Source organism: Alligator mississippiensis, chromosome 1, assembly GCF_030867095.1.
Source record: "Alligator mississippiensis isolate rAllMis1 chromosome 1, rAllMis1, whole genome shotgun sequence".
NCBI lineage: Eukaryota > Metazoa > Chordata > Crocodylia > Alligatoridae > Alligator > Alligator mississippiensis.
The window spans coordinates 87,388,901-87,408,103 of NC_081824.1; the positions used below are offsets into that span (position 1 = coordinate 87,388,901).

At 40.9% G+C, this 19,203-nt stretch overlaps 1 protein-coding gene across 1 annotated transcript in view; it reads left to right on the forward strand.

Moving 5' to 3' along the window:
* Positions 1 to 19,203, forward strand: part of GRIK2 (glutamate ionotropic receptor kainate type subunit 2) — a 687,728-nt gene that overhangs the window by 5,871 nt on the left and 662,654 nt on the right. The window lies entirely within an intron of this gene.

Here is a 19,203-nt window from a genome sequence, read left to right on the forward strand (position 1 = left end):
TTCTCCCCTTCTATGGCCCTCCGAGGCTGAGTGTCCGAGCGGATCCAACCTTGTCCAAGGGACCTTTAGTTCTGATTTCCTTGAAACGTCTTTAGTGGCACTTTTCCTGGTGCTTGGGCTGTGATGGAACAGATGCTTTGTAAACTGTTAGCTGAATGCAAAGGAGTCACCGCGGAAGGACTCTTGACACACAAAAACGCGCTTCTAAGCGGCGAACGGGAATGGGTCATTATTTTTTCCCCTTGTAAGACAAAAAGAGCCAGGGACAACCACAGGCGGGGCAGTGCACATTTCAAGGGAAAACATATTGGTCGCCCAGCTCAAAGAGCTTCCTTTCTCCCTCCTGTATCTTTTGGAAACTAGCTTTAAAAACTGAGCGTGAAACTTCTGTGAGAAAGCATCCTGGCTAGAGAGTTGCTGAAGACAACTCGTCACGGACCAGACTGTTCCTTGGCACTGGAGCAGACCTGGGTATGAAAAGTTCTTGCAAGTGGGTGAGAGCCACAGTGGTGGGACTAGGGACAGGGCACAGATCCGCCAGCCGAATAGCTAAAGTGCCTTGGGTTGGGTGTGCAGACAGTGCACACACGGGAAAAGTTGTTCGGCCAAAGAAACGGCCCCCTCTGTGCCAGTCCGCGAGGTGTGTAGGAGTTGCTATTCTTTCCCATGCCTATAGTGAGTTCCCTATTGTAGCATTGTAATGGTACTCGCCACTGAAAGCTCCCTTTTGCCTAGGAAAACGCTGCATACCTTGCTCTTTCTTTGTTTAAATCACGTTTAGGAGGGTGTGTGTGGTGGCGGGGGGGGAGGGGAGGAGGTGATTAAAGTCTCCGGGTTGTTATTGATCTCGGGTGCTGAATTCCTAGTAGCACTTTCTTCTGCTTCCATCTGGTCTAAAGGTGGTGCTTAAGGCACGTTGCTCTTAGCAACCATCTTCAGGAACGCTTGTTTCTTTGGACACGGCTAAACAGGTCCATATATCATTGCGGAGTTTATTTTGCATTGAAGCCGCTCCGTAGGCGTTGCTGCGACATGAGTGCCAGAGCTGAAGGTAATCCGGCGCGGTCCAGCTGTGCCTGTGCGACAGGTTCCTAGTCGTTGCTGTGCAGGGGGATCTTTCCAGCTCGCTTGGCTTTCAGGGGCAGCTATGGAAACACGCTCTCCCACCCCCACCTCCGGTAGGAGATAAGCTGTCCGCCTTGCTCTTCGCCTCCTCGCTGCAATGCTCACTAGGATGTCATAGATCAAGCTACTATTTGAAGATGAGGAAAACAATAATCTGGAGCTCGCAGCAGAAGGAGGGAGCCTTTCCCCCGAAGGGCTGTCACTCGGCCGTGCAGAATGGATTTTTCTCGCTAACTTCCTTCCCTAAACTCTCTCCTGGACATCCAGTCGGTTTAGGGCTTTCACTCGTGCTTGCCATTCACGGCCATGTGTAGTAGCAAACTAGAAATCCGCTTCATGCTTTTTCCTTGCTTAAAAAAATACTCCTCCATCTCCACCTCTGCCCTTGCGGCACCAAAGTTGCTTCTTTTAAGTGGACTCCCAGCAGTAAGGGGGAAGAGGGCTCCCTGTCTTGCCCTCCCGGCCTGTTGCACGTGCCTGCCATTGCTACAGACCTTGGTTTTCACCGTAGTTCAGGAATAGTCCTTTGTGGAAAAGTTCAGCTCCTTTCCAAGAGGATTAGATCGCCTGGGAGAGAAGGGGTGTGGGGAGGAAAGGGATGACAATTCTGTGAAAGGAGATGGCTAAATTATTTTAAGGGGCAATAGGAGAGCCCATCAGGCTGCCTGCTACTCCGAGCTGTCCCTGCTCCCTTGCGGGAGACAAGGCAGTGTCTGAGGAGATCCCCTTCAGAAGGCAGCCCCTTCTCTTCCTTCTCAGCCGGCAGCGCTATGGCAACAGGGGAGAGCTTGTAGCTGCCAGAGCTCCAGCCCCCTTCACCCCCCTGTGCAAATGAACCACATTGGGCTCTCATTGTCCTTCCCACGGCTCCTGTCACTGTTGGGACTAGTCACTAGTCCTGTCAGCCTCCCTCCCTCTGTTTCAAGCTACCTTTTAACAAGGGCACTAGAAAGCCGAACGCCTGTGTGACTTGTCACAGGCCGAGACTTATTTTTTTCTACCAGCGCCGGGGATCAAAAAGAATAATTAAATCTCTGGCTGCATTACATCAACCTGCCCTCACCTCCCTCGTCCAGCTGCACAGCGCCGTGTCTGCCTACATTCCTAGCAGCTACTTTGGCCCCCGCCTAGCAAGGCCAGGTGGAAAGGATCGTGCTTTCTGGGAGCCAAAGAGCCAGCCCGGTTCTTCTTATTTCAGAGCAGCTGTCCGGGGATAAGCCCCAGGCTTGCACCTGCGATGTTCAGGATTTGCTGCTGAGAGTGAAGGAAGGCGCAGCGACACTGGAATCGTAGCCCTGCTGCTGGGGCTGGTGAAACCTGGGTCTAGACTTAGAAGAGAGATCGAGGCCAGAATAGCCTTTCTTAATTATCCCCATGGTGTCGAGTCAGAAGCTCACACCTTCTCTTCCCTTGCTACACGCAAGCAGAAATACGAGACCATAGATAGGACCCTTCAGTTGTCACGGTCTGTTAAATTCACAGCAGAAGCCGGGCCTGATCACTTCCAAGCGGGCCAGCCAGCCGAAACACGCGCTGGCGTGTATGTGCAGAGGGTTGCGCTGCTGCTTAAGCCCTAAGGTCCCAACCCCCATCCCCAGGGCCCTCGCAAGGAAGTTAAGCACTTGCCCACCTGTGCGTAGCCGCATGGCTGAGGTCGGGGCGTGGGGCGGTGCTGCGCCCCAGCCCGCAGGCTTTCAGGACCACGATCAGCGCCAGCTGGTGCTGTCTTCAGCCGGGACGTCCTCATGGTTGGAAGTGAAGAGAGACGGGGAATACATGAGTCCCCCTCCCCCGCTGTTTCCCTGCTTCCGCAGGTCCCCTGGTCAAAGCTTCAGCAGCTGGCTCTCAGCTGCTCAAATAGGGACTAGGAGACCAGGCCGGCAGGCAGCGGCGGAATCCAGCTGTTGCTGACCGTCACAGCCAGCTAGGTTTCATCAGACTTTGTCCGGGTTTACCCGAGCCACGCCAATGCCTCTCTCTGTCCAGGAGGTAGGGACATAAATGCCAGCCCCTCCACTTCGATACCGACCCTTGCAAGCCTCTTATTTTAGACCAGGGGTGGCCAACCTGCTGCACCGGAGCCACATGCGGCTCTTCAGAAGTTAGTATGCGTGTCCTTGAATCTTTGCACAAGGACACGGTAGCCACCTTCCAAGTGTCTCCTTGAATCTTTGCACAAGGACACGGTGGCCAGCTTCCAAATGTGGAAGCTGGTCACCGTGTCCTTGTGCAAAGATTCAAGCAGACGCATATTCACTTCTGAAGAGCCGCATGTGGCTCTGGAGCCGCAGGTTGGCCACTCCAGTTTTAGGCGATTGCCTGTCTGGAGCCGTTTAAAACTCGTTGGATACACTCCCTTCAGGCCCCCTCTGCATACCAGGAAGAAGCTGGGGCCAGATCCTAGTCGCTGGTGCCCTGGCACGGCCTTGATGCCACTGAGACAAATGCTTGGAGCCACATCAGCTGGGTTGGGTTGTCAAGACCAATGTTTGTCAACTTACATTCTCCCCTAACCACTGATTCTCTGCGGGAGCATATTCAAGCTCTGAAGCAGAAATATTCCCCCAACCTGGTACTGGTAGATTTTCTCTCCTATGCCTGGTGTAACTGCCTCGTCCTCCTTTTTTTATCATATATAAGCAAACCCGGGGGGAAATGAAACCACAACACTTCATATGCCAAAGGGAGGGGACTGGGCATAGAAACCTCGGCTCCATGTGGCAGTGGTTATGATCTTTCCTTGTTTAGGTAGTGCTGATGTTTCCACTCTTAGGAGCTGATTCCGAGCACATGGGATGAACTGGCTGAATGGTACCCGTAAGAGTTTTTCCTCTTTTTAGGGGAACTGAAGAGATATTTCCCTTTTATATGGGTGAAGAGGAGTGCCCATCTCTGATCCTAAGAACTGGTGTCTTGAGAGCAAGGATTTCAGGTTAAACCTGAGGCAACTTCAGGAAAAATACTGATCGATTCTCATGATCAGCCCCTGCAGGTTTCTGGAAGGAGCTCCAGCTCATATTGCCCTTCATCAAACTTAGTCAAGTGTTTTCAGGAAGCAGGACCGAACACCTAGTTTTGTCTTGTTTTCTAAGCACCAGGGACACCGGCTACATTGCCTGGCTTTTTTCTAAGGACCCCGAGAAGCGGGAATTACTGCTCAGCAGGCGCTTCTTCAGTGAAGGCTTGGCATCTAGGCTCCCTCTCAAATATTGCACCAAACTGAGCCAAGCGAGTCCCTATCCACAGAAACTTTCACTACGCGGGGGAATGAGTAAAACAAGTAAATGGCCGGGGCTTGGAATTGGCTTCTCGTGCCATTGCCCGTGGGCATCTATCCTAGCAGTGGAAGCCAGAAGATCAGTTTGCCAGAACATTATTAAACAGCAAAGGCATCGAGCAGCCGTGAGAGCTGATCGTTTCATACAGTTTACAGGCTCCTCCAGTTGCATAAGCTTTACCTCTAGGGCAATACTGGAAGGCTTGAATAGACCCCACCTGCTTCAAACAGCTCGAGTGGGACATCTTTTCCTTTGATCTCTCTTCTTCTTGGGAATGACTCTCCCTTGCTGTTGCAGTCCCCATGTCTGAAGTCAGACTGCAATGTTGAGGGGAAGGAGCTATGGAGTGCCTAGCTCTCTCCACTGTCTATGCTTGAGGGGGTCTGCTTGGGTGGGAAGGACTGGGCTGTGGTGGGGGCTGGGCAGGGGAGAGGGTATTTGCCTTCATTGCAGGGGTTTGGATTTAGCAACGCTCCAGGTTCAGGAGTGGGGAAGTGCTTTGTTTAGATTCAATGGACCTGGCAAGGAGCCTCCGATGTGTATTAACGTCCCCAGCGCGCTCTCTTCACAATCAGACTTAAAACCAACAGCAATCAAAATCTTTGGAGGAGGGGTAAGGTCAAGAGCCTCGGGAAGGCAGGTAGGAGGTGAGAAGCATTGTTATTGACTGGTCCAGATTAAACAGCACAGAGGAAGATTTCAATTTGATAACGTCACAGCCCTTCCTGTTTTTCTTTACTGCTTCTGCTGACAATTTTGTAAGGTAATTAAATTGGCTGATTGAAGTCACAGTGGTCATGGGGCGATAAAGACCATTTGGATTTAATGGAATTTAAAAACAACAGTGCACTGCACACAACTCTTACAGAACAAGAATTTTAATGACTCATTCAGGGTGCTGACTAAATACAACGTCCTGAGCAAGTTTAATTGAAAGGGCAAAGCAGATTAGCTGTATACAGTCTTTATTGCCGGAGATAGGGGAATTAAAATTATCCTGTTAAAAGACTCATTATTACATTATCAAGATTTAATGTGGGTTAAGTAAGTTTCCTTCTATGTAGGGCCTTTGGAATATCCCTGGATCCCTAAACCCCACTGCTTGAAACTAAGGAGAGCTGTGGAAAGATTTGCACACAACTATCTTATGAATGGAGTGATTAGATGTACAGCTCACTTTTTGGTGACTGTTACTGAGTCTCTGGATGTCATGGAAAGTTCAGGTCATGCTTTCAATGTAAATGTGGTTGATGAGTGAAATGGGTTCTGGTGCTGGAGATAAGGGACCGGAAAAAAAGAGATTGACTTGCATATTTTAAAAATGAGTTCTCTTACAAAGGAGAACTCCCTCCCCCTCACATACACAATACCAGACAAAGACTTGCAGTTATTGACAATGACTACAAAGTATTTGTTAGTTTCTTGATGTGTATCTTGTTTGTTTCTTTGGTTTAATCTCCCCCTCCTTAATCTCTTGCACTGAAACTATTATTAGCAGTTCTGTCAATAATGCAGAAGAAAAGCTAGAAAGTCCCTTATTTCCATACTTTCCAATTTGCAAGGCAAATTAATGTTGCCTGAATAAGCTGATTATAGATGTTGTGCTGTAATGTATGTTGGAAGATTAGATTAAACAATATCACAACATAATATTATACAGTCACGTTTGAAACCTTGAGAATCAGAAGCCAGTATAAAAGCAATATGTTTGCAAAATCTTATTTTTTATCTCACTAGTTATTTTGGGGTCCTTTGTACAATAACTGCATATAGTAATGTTAGTATTAATAATAGACCTAGGTTTATGTATTACCTCCAACTTCAAAAGATCTAAGGAATTTTTTGACCATTATTAAATTACAATACACATAGTGATCACTTTGACTTTCACTAGGAAAGCCCAGTGTGGGAAAACCCAGATAATATTTTAATAGAATATAAAAGCACTAAGTAGTAGTGTAGAGCTATTGATACGTATAAATACCTCAATGAATTATGTCTATGGGGAGGTTTTATTTAGTCATGAACTGGAGTATACATATTTGGATCTGACCAAAATATCAAGGGTACCTTGGAAAAATTCTGTGAATGTTAAAATTGCCAGGGCTTCACTTTTCCCATGTCATTCAACTAAAACATACTTTAATCAAAATTTGCAAGTGAATTAAGTAATTTTAGGTTAAGGGTTACTTAAGGCTTGCTCTATAGTATTCTTGAGTATTCCTTCTAGGCCTGCTATTGAAATGAAGTACATCTTAGTACATCTTAGCTCTTCAGTGTAGATGCCTGGGAATGCTTCCTGCTCAGTATGTTCCAAATCAACCACATCTACTTGCAAAAGACATTTCTAGATGGCTCCAGATATTTTAATTACAGATATTTCTTTCTAGTCTGGGTGAACACAGATGCATTTTCCATTGCATATGTAAGAGTTATAATTGGATACCTATTACAATCTGGGTGCTAAAACTTTATATTATGATCCTACTAGAGGAATAAAATAGTAATGACTTACATGTCGATAAAATAATCCTAAAGAATTACAAAGCAAAAATGTGGCCGCACTCTTATAGATTGCAAGAAAAAGCTGAAAGGGTGCACTGGAAAGTGTTCCTCTCTCCTCCCCCACCTTCCCCTCACCCACATGCACAAGGTCTTGGTCTTCCTAACTTTCCTGGAAAACTCCAGGAATGATGGGAAAGCTAGTCAGTATATGAATGGAAAATGTGAAATCAGATTGAGAGAATAAATGAGGTGTCTCACTCCACCCCATGTTGTTTAAAGTTATTTTAAAAATATTTTACATAAATTCCCAGAAAAAAAGAGCATTTTAAATAAAAAAGATGGACAACCTTGTCCTTGAATTAAAGGTTGATAAAGTTGAAGCTAAAAACTCCAATAGTTCTCTAGCAAAACAAACAGTGAAACAGCCAATGCTAAGAGTGTTTATAAGTGGTAAAAAATTACACCTGGTTGGGTCCTTGTTAAGTTCTTTATACTGACAAAAATTAATATTTATTTACTTTTAATGTAAAAATATTCCATGTGTGACATGCAAATTAGAATTAGACTAATTTACTGGATTTGTGATTGCTGGACAAGGGCTGGACTCAATCCTTTATAAATATGTGTTTACCCTCTGAGGGTAGTGGAGTTAAGGGTGCTGAGAAGCAGTTCTGCAAGTGAATTGTCTATACTCATCCAAATGCTTCTACAAATGAGAAAAGGATATGTGGGCAGTAATTTTGCTTTTTTTCAAGGAAATATTTCCAGAAAATATTGTGCTGTTCTTAATATAAAACTATTCTTCTTTAAAACTGTCTTTATTGTAGACTGACTGCTGGTGATTTCAAAATACTGTTATTAAAATGTTCATTCATGTGTGTATATATACTCTAATAGATAATAACCCAAGTAAATTTATTAAGGATATATTTTATAATTGAACTTGCCATCCATTTGGGAATTTCTTTGTGCTGTAGATGAAAATTGATTAATGTCCATATTAGTCAACTTACATGAATGCTTCTTTTTAAAAATAACACCATTATTACATGACTGTAGACCCTATAATAATTAGTACCCACAGAATTTTAACAAAAGTCTGAAGTTGTAAACTCACTTTGGTCAAATTTATTAAAGGCTTTCTCTTGCCTAAGTCTATCCCACCTATGCAGTTGGTTCAATAAAAGATATTATCCACAAAAATCCTTGTTTCTGACAGATATCCTGGACCACCACAGCTACAATGCCACTCCAGCACTACCTCGAAACCCTTCATATTTTTTTCACATGCAATCAGATATTGTTAAAATATTCCTAACTTGTGTCTCAACATTTCAAATTGCAATTACTAGAAATGTATTTTTTTTTTATGCGGGCTATTTTACTAGATGCTTAGTATTGACATATATTCAAAATTAACTCCTGCATCATCAGACAGTACCAGGTACCTTCTCTAGATTGTTACAGAAAAATATTCCCCTTAGCTATGTAAGATAATGTGCTCAGTGAATCTGGGAGTCACTTTAATATATCTTATTTTCCTGTGATAACTCTTGGGCTAACTATCCATCTATGTATCTATGCCCATCTATGCCCATTATTCACAACTGTATTTTAGGGGCCAAAGTCAGGGTAACACAATTTGCAATGTAAACTACATGTAAACTTTGATTCATTCAGTAGAGCTGATTTTCTCTGGATTTATGTTAGTGCAAATTAAAACAGATTCAGAACTGTAAATTGTGAGATGGGTTCAAAATGAGTAGAAATTACAAAGCCATGACACTTAAGGGGTGTGAGAAATGAATGTAGTTTACACCACTAATAAAATGGTGGGGAGGTGGCTAATTTAAATGGAATCTGCACTTACTTACTCCAGGTTTAGACTTGGCCTGAAAATGTTGGAAACAGAGGCCTTGAAGTACAGGGCTAGATCCATTGCTGGTGCAAATTGACATGGTGCCACTGAAGTCAAGGGAGTTGTGCTTGTTTATACCACCGAGGTTCTGACTCTATCCAGATATGGGGAATCTGCTGTTTCCCTTATATGTAATTCCAAAGGATAATCACACTTCTTTTAAAAAATATACTTTATTTTAATGTTAGTGTTCTTTTTATGTTGTTTTGTCTGGCTTTAATTTACAGTCACTTGTACTGTTAACTAATGCACCATAAACATTACAATGTTATGAAAGGAGACATTTAAGTGTTGGATAGGAATGTTTTGATTTAACTACTGATTGGATTTATATTATGTTAACTGGAAAGCTTATGGCTGTTGCATAAAAACTATTTGGTGGACAGAAAATGGAGTTAACTGCTTTTACTAACAACAACTCATATGCATCGAAACACTTTCAGTGATATTTAAGATGCACATGGATATTATAGGCATAGAGCATTAACTTTATATATATATATTTAGCAGGAAAGAGTGCGTATATCATTAGTTTTATGATTTGTATTTCTTAACTGCAGTATGTTACCATACATATACTTAACTTGCTATTATATATATATATATTTTGCTCATCTCAGCAACTGAAAAGCAATCTTATCCTTCACATTGAGTTTCCTGGAAATTCTTAGAACAAGTTTAAGTCTTACATAAACAATTTATTCCTTTTCCTGTGTATTTTAACACTTAACAAGGACTGATATGAGGACATAGCACCTTAGAGAAGCAATGTGTAGCATTAATACTTTTCTGATTTTTATCCTTTCTGCATTGTTCAGAGTTTTCATGACCAATTATGTTTGCAAAGTCCCTTTTATTAGAATATCTGAAGAAACCTTTCTCTTTCTCCATTTCCATCACTTTTTCATGAAGTTAAAAATAAAGTGTTTTTTTAGTAAGTTTTTAAATAAAAAACATAAAACAGAATTCCTTTTAAAACTATATTAATGGAATAACTCCATCTATGTCAGTACAGTTATTGGATTTACATTGGTATAACTAAGGAAAGAAACTGGCCATTGGGTTCTGTCATTAATATACAACTCTGATAATTTGCAAAAGAAGCCAATGATACTAAAAAAAAAGTGTACATATTTTGCTACCCAGTAATTTTGTCCAGAAAAAATCTGTCCATTTAATTCAGTTTTTATGTTGCTATGCAGTATATATTCTTCCTTTGACATTAAAAATATTGTAATGAAATTGTGCATGAACATACAGTTCTTCTCTTACCTTTCTATAATGCTGAAATAACTGCATTCCCAGATTAAAAGAACTGGGACTGGGATATGAGGGGAAGTTACACTGCAGTCCAGACATCAGTGCAGTGCTGTGCATCCTTCATTGTAGACATAGCCATAGTCTGTAAACACACATTGCATTTGTCTTGGGAGAAAGTCTTTCTTCCAGGATTCTACAGACAGTCACCCCTATTATACCACTTCAAGTGCCTGTGAAGTACGTTTGATGAAATGTACTAACATTTCTTCCAAGACGTCTCTATATGTTTCTGTAAGTAAACTGAAGCTTACTTAATTCCAGGGGCTGGCCAGTCAGGCTTTATCCCAGGCCACATATTGGAAAAGACACAGCAATGAAGCTACCTGTGTAAAGGGCTGTACAAAACCCAAAACAATCAGAACCACCTCAAATGAGACACCTATTTATAGCCTTTATGTTTCTGTAAACTGAGATACATCACTAGATAGCAACAGTCTTATAAATACATGCCTTTGGGCACACATGGTCGTGCACTAAGAATTCCCTGAATCCAAAGAATTGAAATTCAGGTAAAAAAGAACTCATATTTTCCTGAGCTAGCACTGAGGTAGAAAGTGGAAGAAAACGAATATATGTCACAGGGTAAATTCATGAGTCTCATGGAAAGGCCCATGAGGCCTATTCATCAGAATCACAACAACTGGTGTGAGAATGGGATAACGAAAAGTAGCAGAAACTTCTGTCACCACATGGTAAGAACATCAATATTTTTACAGTGTGTGGCAATAGGACCAGCAAAGATGAAGTGAGTGAAGAGAAAACAATTCAAAATCAAATGGTGTTATAAAGAAAAATTAAGGTTCTACAAGTAAAACCAGCAACATTCAAAGACAATAAGCACATAAAAACTACTCAGAAATATTTAAAGATGGACCTTGCCAAAAACCTACCAGGACTGAAGAAGAGATAGATAATAGACTAAAGCTATCTTGAAAAATAATTAACTCTAATCCTAATGGCCATCAGTCTTAAGGAAGGGCTTGGAGGCTGAGATTCATATGCAGTTAAATTCTCTGGTCTTTCAAGTACATGTTGCATACATTGCATAGAGTGAACCTACAGTGGCCTGAGATGGCTGCTGAGTTTCACTCTCTGTATAGGGGGGAATCCCAACTGACATAAAAGCTCCGTTACTTCCTGATGCCGCCACCCAGAGCCGATCCAAGCAGGGTGCGGGGTCTGGGGAAAATCAGCTTGTGCAGAGCCCTGCCCCCACCCCCGCCTCCTCCTCGATTCTGTGCTCCCTGGATGTCAAGAAGCCAGTGGGGGGAGAGGGAGGCAGGGTAGTAAGCAGCTGAATGGGAAGCTGGTGTTGGCGGTGCAGAGTTGCTATAACCACTCCGCCTGGCTCTGCAGGGCTCCCCAAAGCACAGGGCCCAGGGTGGTCACCCCGTTTCACCCCCTCCTAGGGACGGCCCTGCTGCCACCTACTTCAGATGCCTACTCAAGCTTTAATGTAAGGTTCCAGTAGTGATGAGTCGGAACAGAAGAACTGGACATCAGTGGTGGAAACTGAAGCTGGTCTTTGTTGATTTTGCTTGTCCTAAAACTGGGAAGCTGAGATTCAGGAAGCTGACAAGGAAGAAGAACCTTCATTACTCCTTTCTCTGATTCTGTCCATTCTGTCCATAAATCCATAAAGTGTTTACCCATGTGAGTAATTTTTCAGATGTGATTACCCACATGAGTAGCCTCAGAGATACGCTTAACAGATTTAAGGACATTGTGATTATGACTGATCCATATGAGTTCTGTTAACAATATGGAGGCCCTGGCTTTCAAGCAGAAGAAGTGGAAGGAAGTCTCTCCATGATATTATCTGGTTAGCTGATGTATAAAGACAATTTAGCTTTGAAGAAAAATCATCATGAGGAGCTTATTTTGCCCACTTTGATAAAAGCCAAATTGAACCACCAAAACCAGATAGCACTGAGGTTCATTTGTAGAATCTTAATCTTTCTTGGTGTCATTCTAAAAAAAACCTGAACCTTTTGTGTTAAGCAATTTGTCAGACACATGTAAAGTGCTATTAAGCATCAGTAACTAATTGTTTTGAAATTAGGCATGAAACAGAATCGGGGAGTTTGTAGTTGAAGTACTGTGCTAGTGAAGATGTGGCTTCTGTATTAGGACTGGCTGTGGACATTGCCATATTAGCGTATCAAGCCTGAAGAGCTGTAAGATGTCTCAGCTCAATACCGATAAACTGTTCTAACAATGATATAGAAGCTGAAAATAACAATGTAGCCCTGTATTATTTATAAAGACTGGCATATACTTTGGAATTAGAAAGTTTCCATCCAACAAACCTTTCAAAAGAAAAATAGTCTGTGATATAAAATGGGCTGGAATTCCAAGAAGAATAAAATAATTATGGATAGAATATCAATGACAAAATTATATTAAAGGGAACTCATGCTTTTTACCCAACACATCTGCTTTCAGGAGTAATATTCTTTGAATATTAGTTGCTTAAGATCTTTGAAAATTAATTTTCATTCATTTTCACTACAGGTAGGAGTATATTAAGTCAGAGAATCAGTCACAATTAGGGAAAGATGACTAAAATTTAGCTAAATTAAAAAACAAGCAAACATGAAGAGAAGGTTTTTTCCCCCTGAAATATAATTATACTTAGAAAACTTAGTGATCTGTTCCTTGTTTGTATTGCCAATCATCTTCTCCCTTTGGTAAAAAAAAAATATAAAAATAACTGTCTCCACCCCCAAGTTTTAACTAATTCTTGTTAGCACAGCAGCCAGCACTGCTAGAAATGTTAAAGGGTAATATTTCCAAAAATGTCTAAGGGTGTTTTTACACTTGCTTTGGGAGTGTGGGGGCTGGAGGGCACTTTAATTAGAGCACATTAGCTCTAATTAAAGTACCCTCAGCACCTCATTATTCAGTGTCCCGTACTTCAAAATGGTGGTAGGGGTGCTTTAACTAAACTCTTTTGACAAGTTTTAGTTAAAGCACCCCTGCTGCCATTTTGAAGTGTGGGGACACTGAATACATGACAAGACAGCAGGGGTCTGCTAATTAGCATGGTCCAGCAGACTCGATTAATTGAGTCTGTTCCAATGCACTGTAATTATAGCACTTTGGAGCAGCATTCCCGCATGTCTACAGGCACCCCATGTGACTGAAGGGTGCAAGTGCTATTTTCAGAAGAGGCCTAAGCACATGGTCTCATAAAGGGACTGAAGTTCTTAAAGGCAGAATTCAAACTGGTCCCTTGAAATGCTTCCATCTTTTGCATGGTAGTGCCTGAAAATTAGGTGACTGGAGAGAGATTCAAATTAGTATGGAAAGCACCTTTGCTCTCTATACATGTCATAGAGAGAAGGCGGCATTTTCAGTGGCAAATTCAGAAAGCCTGGAGCTAGCAAACAGGAAACACTAAGTAAAGGAGGTCCATCTGAACTCCCATGCCATGAGGTTTGGTTCTTCTTCTGAACGTAGGCATCCAAATAACTACTGGAGCCCACCTTTTGTGTAATAACCTATTGGACAGAGAACTCACCTGGAGACCGGGAGATCCTGGTTAGGCCAAACCTTTCTTGCCTCCAGGGGATTAAAACCTGTATCTCCCACACATATACCCTAGTAATTAGGCTTTAGATTAGTTTGAGTTAGGGCCGTCCTCCAAATTTCTTGGACAACTGAGCAGCCAAGAATGTAGGATTCAAAGAGACGAAAGGAAAGCAAGGAAGAATGACCCTGACTCTAAAGCCTAATGTTTAAAACACTCAGATAGGAGTGGGAGACCCAGAGGCTAGACTCTGCTTTCTTGGACTGTTTATATACATTATGTTCGACAGTTATGGATTAAAAATAATGCAAAGAGGCAAGTCAGGAGCCTAGAACCCAGCCTATATTCCACCTAAAATCCATTTAAATGCCTATTTGACTAGTGTGCTCCTAAGTAGCCGAGTCCAAAATCTGCGTAGGCACCTAACTCCCAGGATCTGGGTCAGTGTTCCTCAGTCCATATTGTAGGGACTTTTTTTCCCTGAATGGAATAAACTTTAGAGACAGCCTCATCTTGCACAATAAGAAATAGTAAATGTGACAGATGAAATACAATACAGATTACACACAACAAGTTATGCAGCTTGAGGTCAGATTCAAGTATTACCTTGATTTCAGTATATTAAAATGTATAGCTAGAGAAGACAGAAACTGAAGTTGGGAATCTACTGTGGTTTTACTAGAAATTTATGAAGCCAAAAAAAGTAGATACAACACAAACTTCTTTATGTACAGTGTGTCATGTATTTAGGATTCTTTTGTGTGGAAGATGCTATATTAAGAATGAACTTTTAAGTGAAATTCCAGAAACAATGCATGTAAATAGATAACAAAAGATATATAGTGGGTGCATCTACATGAGATGCTTACTTCAGTTGTCTAATTAGCTAGGCACTATACAAGCTGGAGTAAATTAATTAGCTCTGCCATAGGATAGTACTGCCCAACACAAGTACTATCCCATGGCAGAGTTATTTACTCAGTTGCAAACTGGCTGGGGCATGAGGGTGTTACAGGGTAGGGCTGCTTGCCAGTTAGCCCCACACTGTAGCACCCTCATGTCCCAGTCAGCCCCTCTGCAGCATGTTGAGCTGGGCAGGAGCAGCCCCAAATTAACAGGCTGACCCCCACTGGACTCTCTCCCAGCTGGGGCTGTGCTGCCTCAGCTCAATCTGCTGTGGTCCCAGGTGCACATGTAAAGACTCAGCCCAGGAGCAATAAACTCTAGTGCAAACTGCACTGGAGTTTATGATGTCAAAATAATTCCACATGTAGATTCACCCAGTAAATAGTGAATAAGATTCCCTAGAAGCAAAAGCAAATGTTTGATAGAAGCCAGTCAGAGTTTTTCCTGGACAGTCCTACATATAAATGCATTTTAGATATTGGCCGTGTGATGGATGATTCAGTAAATAAGTGCTTTGAAGAGACTGAAACAGATATTTAGTTCTGGAACTGAGACAGGACACCAGGGTCAAACTGCCTAATTTTTACAAGATCTTCAGTGAGAGCTTCAATAACCAAAATGGTCATCAGATCAAGTTTAAAGTAGACCAGCTCAAAGACAGCAGCCCTAGAAACACACTTCACCCTAAACATATTGCTAAAACATTATGCAAAAGGAAGACTGCTGCCCTTTGCATAAATCTGGAGTTTTCACAGGAGTCCTCCAAATAAAATAGTCAACAGAACCTGACCTACATAACCTGAAAAAGTTGTCTGAGATCGAAGTTCAAGATGGTATACTTAATCTAATGAATATGCAAAGATTTGGGTGACTATATTTTTAATATTACATGGCTGTTCCATAATTTGTGAATATTGTCAATTTTTTGCATTAGTTTAATCAAAAAGGACAGCTGTTTAACAGGCTAAGCCATTTGAAAAGGGTTTCCAGCAGCTGGAACTTACACAAATAACAGCACCAATGTTAGCTTATTCATCCTAAAAACTCTTTTCCTTCCGGACACCAATGGCAGCGAATTAGAGATTGGAACAGTACTATTTTAGGAGCACAGGAACTAGAGAGAGTTTCATATTAAAATCAAACTCTCTGTGCTTCTGAGAAACATTATTGTGTCACAAGGAAAGAACTAGTGGCTATTGTTAGATCAATAGATCACTTTCATCATTACCTCTATGGGAGAAAGTTTATTACTCAGAATGATCGTGCAGCTCTACAGTTGCTGTTGAAACCCCAAAGCCCTTAAGGCAATTGGCTCACTGGTTGCACAAAATAAAACAGTGTGATTTCATCATTCAGTAGGAGGAAGGAAGGAATTCATGGGGATGTTGATGCCTTATTAAGAATAGTGTTTAGATATTTACTGTAAAAACTGCAAGAGCAAGGAAGATAGAGTTTTTAATAGTATGCTAAGATCCTTCATATGACAATTCTGAAAACATTTTCCTTCAGACATAATAAACTAATGGCTACTATCACTTTGTTTGAAGGATCCAGCTTCATGATCCAGCTATACAATGACTGATTATAGGCGATTTTCAAGAAGTCTCTCTCAAGAATCCAGTGGCATTGGCTATTGTTAGGCTGAAATCCTCTGAGGACAGTTCTCCTTTGAGCATAGTTGTTTACCTGAGCACCACTGTAAAAGCTTACCAGAATACATTACAGAGCAAATAATGATAAAAAAATGTCAGTTTAAGACGCCAGAAGATTTAAGGAAATTCTGTATTAGAATACTAGTCAACAGCCCTTATGAGTCTACAGATGACTCACTTCTCATTTAGGATGCTGCTGAGAGACGGTTCAAGAAATGTGAAAAGTATGTAATAAAAGGGCTAAAGCAAGAAGTTCATGCACCTTTACAACAGTGCATTGTCGGATTACATATGGAATGATTTCTGCATTGATTACAACTGGAAAGATTTCTGTATTGGAACTGGAAGGCACTGCTCTGAATTAATTTACTAAACAGGCTGAGGTTTACCCTAGCATTGGACACAAAGGTAACAAGTTTCATTTTCTAAACTTATTAACCATTCTCTTTGTTGATAAACATACTTTGTGAAGAGATTATCACCACATTTTAACCAATGAATATCTAAAGATTTCCTGTCTAATGATAAAGTTAAAACAATAAGAAATGTATTTAAAAATAAATCTGTGTTCTTTTATCACCTATAAAAAAGCTGTCCATCTTTTGTATGTGAAAGAGAATCAAAGGCAGGGACTGGTAGTGCTTTCTAGGCACACTGGGCACATTTACATGTATACTGGATTGTGCAGTTGTTACTGCCCAGTCATTTAGTACTTGCTTGTAGCAAGTACTAAAGCTTAAGCAAGTACTAAATGACTGTGTAGTAACTGGCATTACTGCACAGTCCTGGTTTCCAATGGGTTTTTTCCCCATGCTACTGCACAGTAGCAACGAGCTCCCTGTTGCTTTTTTTCTGTTGCTACTGTGCAATAGCATCAGCTTCATGGTTCATGCCCACCAATATTATGTCACCATAGCAACGAGCTAAAATAATTTTGTAAGTTCTATAAGTTTCTTTCTCATATTTCGTATCCTGAAATTTGGATCTGGAAAAATCATTATCTTTGACCTTGATATTCATTGTCTCTATTCTTCAGAAATGCCCAGCATCTATTCTTAATTTTGCAGGCATAATGGCTTCATCATACTTTCATTTTTAGGATTGGCTCTGGGTAGATATTTTGTAATATCTATCAGTATGAATAAGGTCCTTGTCTGTATTTGGTAATTTTTAATCTATACATAACAGTTTTTCAATAAATTCAAAATCTGTTTTTTCTTCTGTATCTGCAAGAATTTCCAGTAAACCATACAATCATTATGCTATTGAATGATATTTAATTCTGCTATAGAAATATAGCTAGCAACCTTAATTTGGGATAAATCTGAGTTTGTGGCAATGATGTTCTCCAACATTTTTTTGCTACATATCAAAGTATCTATGGGCTTGGGCAACCAACCCCTGGAAGTTAATTTACAGTGCCATAAGTATTACCAAGAAACTCCCAATTGTGAACACTTTTATTACAGAATGACATGCTTTGTTTCATTTTTTCTTAATCTACAATTGAATTGGATTAAAGTAAAATAGAACAAGCTACTCTGGGCATTTTTATATGTGCTCCAGAGTTGTGGGATCAGCCTCCCTGTACATTTACAGGCACCCTCTTACTTGAGAATGAAAGTGTCTGTGCAAGGAGCTATTCAGAAATAGTTTCTTCTCATATAGAAAGGGACTTTTTCTCAAATCTGGAATTTTTCTTTCTGCATCATATCTGTAATACACTTATTTATACACTGTATAAAATTATGAAAATGAATTTACTGCATTTACAATTCTGTTTCATTTTAACAGCAGACATTTGTTTCAGAAATAGACATATTACATTTGTGCTTTATTCTCTTTACCTTATTAGTGAATTATATTTGGTTTACTTTGTAATAATGAGGAGCTTTGTTTAAATCTTCTATTCTTCACACAGAATGAAAAATTTAAATGGCGCTTTGCCATTTCAGATGGCAGGTGAAACCTCCTGTATTTTGACTTGAAAGATTTCTTTTTCTTTGAACATCATGACAAAATTAAAATGTTTCCCATGAATCAGAGAAGTAGATGCAGCATGAGCATTTTCTGCAGTAAGATCTTGATTCAGCAAAATAATTAAACATTTGAGTACCTGAATGTTCATTCATTACTGAATTTCATTAGAAATACTCACATACTTGAAGCTGTATGTAAGTAACTTCCTAAATTGGGGCTCAGCACCCTGTGGATAAAAGCTTTGGGGCCTAAATTAATAAAGTAATTATTTCCATTTTAGATAAATGGTATTATTCTGTCTGCTTGTCTTCCTGCTTGTCTGCCTGGTTTAGTAAAGCTAAATGTGATACGGTACTTTCTGTTTTTTGCAGTTAGATTAGCCTGCAGGAAGATGAGAGTACAGAAATAGGACTTGTTTCTGAGTTCTGTCAAGGCTTGTCTATACCTGAGCAGTCATGAGTCCCAGGGAAGATAGGGATGAGCACAACTTTCCTATGATTTTCTCACCTCATGTGTGATCCAAGCCTGAAAATACTTTGGTGAGGCTGCTCTGGACTCATATCTATGTGTTCATTATCAAGGCCTGGCTTGGTTGAGAATAAGTGCTGGGAACAGGACCAGAGTGGTGTCACTGGTCAAAAACTGGGTCTAGAATGTGTTCTCAAGTGTGGGTGGATATGGCATAGATGGGGAATATATAGGCCCCAACATAGCTGAGATCACTTCTGCCATGATGTAGACAAGCTCTCAATAGCTTTACAAGAATGTTACTCCATTATTTTAAAGGGAGCTACTCCTGATTTTTATTGACTTCAGTTTGGGATCAGAATTACTCTGATTTTGACTGAGTGCTAGCACTGGGTATGTTTCCGAGGCAAAATACAGGGCTGTGTAAAGGTAACCAAGCTACTTGTGAACAAGCTTTTAATTAGCTTCTTGTGTCTAAGGTTGCTTTTCTAGAGTTTAGATATCTCTGCATGACACTGC